At 45.4% G+C, this 7,504-nt stretch overlaps 1 long non-coding RNA gene across 1 annotated transcript; it reads left to right on the top strand.

Annotated features, from left to right (window-relative positions):
• The first annotated feature begins 3,944 nt into the window (after window positions 1-3,944).
• Window positions 3,945-7,217, top strand: LOC113966874. Its single transcript, XR_003533988.1, has 3 exons — window positions 3,945-4,425; window positions 4,753-4,848; window positions 6,669-7,217. It is a non-coding gene; the product is annotated as an uncharacterized LOC113966874 (long non-coding RNA).
• The last annotated feature ends 287 nt before the right edge of the window (window positions 7,218-7,504 follow it).

Below are 7,504 nucleotides of genomic sequence, written 5' to 3'. Positions count from 1 at the left end.
AATCTGCACAAAACCAGCTGAAACAGCACGAGAAAAATCAGAAGCCGGAGAGAATTATTTTCCCCCCAGAAGAGGGAAGAAATGGTGTGCATAGATAGTGTCCTGGGGGTTATAAGGCGAGACACGGTGACACAATGATGGTATAATTTCCAGATGATCTGTCGAGCAGAAGATGCTTTGAAAAGCTCTGTTAGCCAGATCAGCTTTTGGGATGTATGACTAACAGCAATAGGCCATAATAATTATTTTTTAAATGTCACTTCAAGCACCGTTTTCTCCTGATTATCACTAGAGCACATTTCTGGCACAAAGTGCCTCTGTACAGTGTATCTTGCTAGTATCTGAAGCTAGTGCTCAGCTTTAGGCAAAGATGTTAAAAACAGTATAGCATTTTGCTCTTGCAAGGGAGAAATCTCACAATTAGGCCATCTGCTACCTTGCACACCAGTGACAGCTTGTCCTCCTATTTGCTGATAGAACCAGGGCTGGCAATTAAATAGCAGCCCTTCCTCCCTACCCTCCTCCCAACCTCAACAGCTACACCCCTGCGCCACAGCTCCTCTTGTGCAGCACCCACCAGAGATTTCCTTCTTCTCATGAAAACAGACAAGCTGCTGCACTCCCCTGCCAGGTACCTCCCTGCAGCCACTCCCTGCCCCTCTCCTTTTGCCCTGTCTTTGGCTCCCTTGAGCCACAGCACTAGGTGGGGACAGGCTGATGCTGATGTTGTAGAGGATGAAGTTACAGCTCCTCGATGGCATGATGCTTATTCCCACATCATATTAACCAGTCACAGTCAGGAGGGAGCTGCCTCTGCACCTGATGTGAGTGCTTTCATGTAGCTTGAGCCTCCTTGAGACAAATCTTCTGTTCAGAGTAGACTGAGAAAATGACTGATAGGCCACACTAATTTCAGCCTTCCTGCAGGCAGAAAGAGAAGGTCTCATTATACTCTGTCTCTACAAATAACTGCACCCCAGCATAGAGGTACCCACCCCACCTTGAAAGGCAGCGATCAGCCGTGGTGGTGTGGAGCTCAGCACTGCTGGGCACCTTCGCACTTCCATCAAACCCAGCTTCTCTCAGAGCCTGAGCAGCCCAAATCCACATCTCTGCTGTACACCACAGTCCCCTGGGCAAAGAGTTCACTAGCTTCTTCTCCTGGGTGCTCCCTGCACAGCACTGGCACCATGTCATGGCGACCACAGCTCCTGTGTTCTCCCCTTCCATTCCCTGAGCCCTCGCCCTTGCTGCACTCATCAGGCATCCTCCTGTCCTCCACCTCCCTTCAGAAGACAGCTCTCTTCAGTGGGCTGCTGGTAGATAATGTGCCTGACTCATAATGGCTTGCTTTCTTTTAAAGAAGATGGATATCTCTGAAGTTGGTGGGGTTTATGTCTCTCAAATTCATAATCCTGTGATTGTGATGATGTTCAGCACTAGAGTTACTACAGCACAGAGGCTGGATGCAGTGGCACGCTCGGGGGTGAGTGCCAAGCTGGGAGCAGAGAAACACACTACATATGCTTTATAAGCCACAGAGACCTGTAGCAACGCCGTGCTCCTGATCAGATGCCACGCTTTGCCTTCTTTCGGCACATCAAGAACATTAATGTGTTTTCAGCAGGACCCAAAAACCCAGACACAAAAAGGCAGATGTGGGGCTTAGCTTCACAGTTACTTTTCCTCTGACAGCTCTGTAGAAAGCTAAGTATTCATGCACCTAATTAGCATGTACTTCTTTAAGGGGGCTTGTCCTCTTAGTGCTAATCTGTGCTGAATGGCCGAGCACACAGAATTTTACTTATGGTGCTGGATGAATTCACCTGTGGGGCAGCTGATCAGTGCAAGGGTCCCTGCGTCTCTCCAGTCATGAAATGGGGCTTGCTCTACTCTGTTCGGTGAGCTACGTTTCCCCTTGCTGGGCTCTCCGGCATGGACAGACATTTGAAACGGGAGGTGGTCTGGGTCGATGGAGATGATGTTTGTCATGGGGAAGAGGACGCCTTCCTGCTGCCAGGCAACCAGCGCTGCAGCGCCCGTGCCAATGGCTGCAAACACCTCTGCAGAGGCAGGTCTACAGAAGGAGCGGCCAACCCGTGGCTGCTGAGGGGGCCCCATCACCCCACGGAGCCGGGGGGTGTCACAGCTGCTCCCCCAGGGGACTCCTACCAGAGGTAAAGTGGGGAGATGGGGCTGTACCCCCTTCCCTGCCCACCTGAGGGTCCCTATCCAGGAGCTAGGGCACTCGGGGAGCCCAGTGCCCACTGCATCAGAGACTTTCTGCCCTGCTTCTAGCTGCAGTTTTGGTCAGTGCTGCTCAGTGGGACATGCCCCTGCAGCACAGACCCAGGTGAGAAGGTTTGCATGGTAGTGCTGCGGGGGCTGCAGGGCTGTCTACAGAGCCCCTCACCCTCCCTCAGCACTCATCCTTAGCTGCATAGGGGCATTTCACACCTTCTGCAGGCAGCTTTCCACTCCTGCCCATTCACCCCTCTCCATCCTGTGGCATAGCCTTACCGCAGGGCTGGCACAACCCAGGTTCTCCATCACTTGCCCCGTGGTCACTGTATACCTGCGCCCCAAAGAAACAAACCCCTTCTCATCATCCTCTCTGCTGCATCTTCAGCCACTCTGGCATGGGGTAAAAGGAGTGGAGAGAAGAGGGACCCCAGACTGGTGTTGGTACCAGTGTGGGGAGGGGGTGCAACTGCTGTTCTGGCTGGTGAGATCCAGAGGGAACTCCTATGCTCTACTCTTAGCCTGGGTCATGAATTTCTTTCCCCAAACCCTGCTGCAATCTGCCACACACAGCTTGTCAACTGAGGATGCAATAGATTTCACTCATGACAGGTATGCATACACACATATGCATGAAAAGCTCATTCAGTAGGATTAGGCCAAATTACCATAGTGTGTGCAAAACAGCAGTGCCATCCGCTGAAAGCATGCCCTTTGCTAGCTCATTTTGATGAATGACTTTGGTTTCTTCCAGTCTCTCATCCCAGGAATATTATTGTGAATACAACATGGAGACCTTTGTATTAAGCATTTCAAGAAGTTTTCATATAGTGATAGTTATGGCTCTATGATCTAATATTTCCAGGGGAAATTTGTGTTCAGATTTTCATTTAGTTTTTATTTTACATTTTAGGGGCAAGATACCTGGAATGCCAAAGAACACATCTTGTTCCATCCCACTTGGTCCTTCGCAGACAGAGTTTGGCCGTAAGTCCAGCGGGAAATGGAGATGACATGTACTCTTGCCACTTTGCACAGCTTAAACCCTAGAAATAGCAATGTGAGTTGAGAGCAGGTGAAGAGAAAGGCAAGATCAGATAATTTATTGCAGCTCCCCCCTATGGTAGTTACAGATAAATCTCCATGAATGAAATGTTACTTGCAGAAGTTTGAAGCTAGGGGATAGGAATTGTGTCCCTTTTGGATCCCGGGAGCAATTTACTTCCAGCATGGGGGCTGCAGCGAACAACAGAGCAGCAGTGATAGCGAAGGGCAGTTCAGAAACAGCATTTTGTCCTGAAGATCCTTCCCGTTTTTCCCTGCATCTCATCACTTGTGCTTGTAGCAAGGCAGGTGGCATGGCTCCCCAGTGCAGATGGCTGTAGGAGATGGAGCACTGCCTCCTCCAGTGCCAGTGGGTGCAGGCGACCAAGTCTCTACCAGCCCAAGCAGCCTGGACTGGGAAGCAGACTCTGTTACAGTCGTGCGCAATGCTGCCTGATGATTCACTCCAACTAGCTTTTCATTCCCTTGGGAACACAGAAGGGAGGCAGGGAGAAGATCAGCACCCTGCAGACCCAGTTTCCCCACACCTAAGCTTACCCTTCTAGAGAGCCCATGCCCTTACTTAAGAGGAGTATGGAAAATCTGTCAGAATAAACACCATTAAGAATTATTGTTAGAATGTATGAAGCAAGGGACTTAACCTACTGCCTTGAACTCTCATCAGTCCTAATAAAAGGTGAGGGGTGAGCTTGAGGGCTATCCTGCAAACTGGGCAAGCCGTGGTGATGCAGAGTTCTACCAGTAGGCCACTGGGCTGGCCTGGCAATAGTTTTTAGCAGAGTAAAAATACCTGACTTTGACAGCCAGCATGCTGGTTTGTGTGTGCATAATTTGCTGTGATCATGCTATAAATCAAGATGAGACTGCTAAAATTATGTATGACCTCATTTGATAGATTATCTAATAAGGAATTTGCTAATGCAGTTTATCACTTAAAAAGCCATACGACTGCTAAGGATGAGTACTTTGCTGCAGCACATTTAAACCTAATTGTCAGAGGAGAAAAGCAAGCGGATTTCAGAGGTGAGTTAGAAGAGCATCCTTATGAGGATGATGTCTTCACTAAATCAGTGGTGCAATGCAGCAAGCAGGGTGGAAAGGAGTCTCCTCTGGATAAAGGTACAGAAAGCTGCTAGACAAGGCTGTGCTGTGTGAGAATACTGCATGGACTCACTGATCAGTAGTGCCTTTATAAGTGTAAATAGTTGTATCCTAACGGGCATGCTTGCTTTTATTGTTTGATCTGGTGTTATCTTTTAATTTTTATGACATTTCAGTTCTATTTCACTGTCTTGCAAGCAGATCTAAAATCCCTGATATGTGGAAAGAAACTACCAGCCTAGACCTCTAGCTCTAACTTGCTATTCTGGTTATCATGCCTGTCAGAATGAAAAGAGTAATTGTTTTGCTGCTATATGTTACCATCAAATATTTTTGTTCTTCCAGTCCTGTGACTCATTTAAAAAGACTGAACATCACTTTGACGTACACAAACAGAACTAGAAAGCAGCTCAAGCCAATGAAACAAAGCTTGTTTTGCAGGTTTGTTAATCACATATTCTGTTCCAATACTAAATTTATGATTAATATGATTAAAATATAAATGCTGTTTTCTTTACTGATGTTTTTCTAAAGCTCATTCTGGGGTCTAAATGCCGGTATACATTCCCTGGATGTATAATACTGTTCAAAGCCTCTGAGATAAACATTAAACCTTCTCACAACTCTATGTGTGTGTGTGGAGGGGGAGGTGTTAGAGAAGTGATGATTTTGAACTCCATTTTAGGATTGAGAAAAATGAGGTGGAAACATGAAAGAGCTTACAAAAGGCCACACAAAAAAATCATCATCAGAGCCAAGGCTAAGCCTCTGACTTCCCATGATCCCCATCTCGTCTCTTGACTGCCCAGGGCAAAACTTGCACATATCCCCTTTCTAGCCCCCGCACCGTGAGCATGTCTGGCCTCATTTGTACCCTGCCCAAAAGGGGGAGTTTGTTCTCCTCCATGGGAAATAATGCATTTTGGCAGGATGTTGCCGTACAGAAAGCAAGACACGACCGTTGGCATAAGAAGGCAGGAGGTAATTTTACTGAGCACTGCTAAGTCAATACAGTAGTTGATACCTCCACACTGACTTAGGTGTGTAACTAATGATTTGGGATTGTACAGGAGCTACTGGTGTCCCAAGAAAAGCAAAGGTACCTGTAAACCATATGTAAAGGGCCTAGGATCAGGGAGATGAAGAAGGATATTTTGGTAGAGTCATAAATTAGAGTCGCACAGGGGAACTCCCCATGACATTTGCATAGGAGGCCCACCTAAATATGATGATGCCTGTGTTGATAATGTAATCCCAGCTGAGTAGCTGGAACTGTTCCTGGGAGTCTGCATTTCTGTATGAACACACAAAACAAAGCTGTGTGTATACATCTGACTGGAATGATTTATTTACAAAAGAGAAAAACGCAAAGTAATGGCAGTATCATCTACCTCATTAAATGGCCAGCTCTAAATGGGAGAAGCCACTTGAGAGGTAACAGCATAGTTCACCAGCATGCCACATCACCATTTGTGGTTTTCCCCACTGACATTAATTGATACAAACTGAGTTAGTGGATTTTACATTCAAGACACATCTCTACAACAAGGTGGACTCAGGGCATCTGCTCACTCACCCTAGACTGTCAAATAACTCCCTGGTGATAATTTTTGGTCACAGTTGACATGGCTTAGACGGAAGTTTCATCATAAAGTGTTCATTAGTCATTCATTGAGTCATCCTGTTTCATGAGCTCTTACCCCTACCAAGATAAAATCTAGCTATCAGTAACAATTCTCAGAGACCTACCAGTCAGTGATTGTGTGATGCAACCTGTAGCAGTCAGGCAGAATTTACTCCTCCATATTTTATCTCCTGCCAGTTATCAGCAAGGCAAAGTACAAACAGCTGCTCTGAGCCCACATTATTGCAGTGAGATTCCAAGGAAGAAAAGCTGAACCTCATTTAAAACCAAGGAAGAACCAAGAAGAGAAATGAGGGTCCTAAGCCTGTACCTTTGAAGCGGAATTTTTTTCCTCAATACATATCATTCAAAATAAATGCTTCTCATGCCTACTGGGCAGTAAACCTTGCAATGTAGCTGCATGTAGTGTGCTTGGCCATATGGTTAGTAATGCACCATGAAGTGATACATATTATAAAAATAGTACTGGTAGAATTATTCTTAAAACACCACTTATGGGCCAAAAATATCCTCTAGAAGAAACAGACTGTGAAAGTATATATTGAGGTTGTTATCTGGTACAACAGGCAAATTCTCCTGCTGTGCAAAATCAAAAGGTGGATTTTTTTTTTCCTAGGAAAACATTAGGTAAACATTCCTAGAAAGACAGAAGTGAAATGCCTGGCAGGAACTACAGCAAGCATCTGCTGCTCAGTGGTTAAAGATTGCCCAGCAAAGCCCAGGGGACGCGAGAAGAGAGCAAGGCTGAAGCTGAGGTCATACCTGAGGATCATTCTACATTCCTCCAAAGGGTGGAAATCCCACCCTACCACACATTCTCCTAGATCATATGGGAGATCTTCAGCTGAGTCACTGTAGAAGAGCAATGTAGAAATTTCCAAAGCTGGAAGGAGCAAAGTTTTACAGACATCCTATTATGTTCAACTTACATAATCTCAGTACTTAGCTGCTTAGATAATATAGTGATAGAGCTTTATGGAATTAAAAGAGAAAAAGCTTCTCACAGATAATATTATAGCAAGAATGGAATTATAGTGCTCAAAAAATCTGTAAAATAAGTCTCATTTTCTTTCTGGCTTTATTGGACATTTCCAAGAGGGACTTAATGCAACAAAGATGTTATCTCAACACCTAATGGTGATGACATAATTTACACTGATCTGTGACTTCTCAAAGCATTGTTTTGCTTTTGGAAAGAGAAGTTTCTAGTGACTTAGATGCAAAAAGGCAAAGATCAGGGTTCAAGCAGTAGTATTAAGAGGATTGTTTTGGTCCTGTTGAACTGCAAAACTTGTACTAATTTCAGTGTGGATTCTTGCTCTCATCTGTACATAACACAAACGTTTTGCAAAATATAAGCAACTCTTATCTCCATGTACTGTAAAGATAAGCACAAAAGTCTTGCACAAGTGGCTGCAGCAAAGGATTGTAACTAATGTGGAAGAGTAATGA

Source organism: Neopelma chrysocephalum, unplaced genomic scaffold, assembly GCF_003984885.1.
Source record: "Neopelma chrysocephalum unplaced genomic scaffold, ASM398488v2 Primary Assembly neopelma1_61b, whole genome shotgun sequence".
Classification (NCBI taxonomy): domain Eukaryota; kingdom Metazoa; phylum Chordata; class Aves; order Passeriformes; family Pipridae; genus Neopelma; species Neopelma chrysocephalum.
Note: the sequence above shows the minus strand (reverse complement) of the source record. Positions and strands in the feature narration are given on the sequence as shown.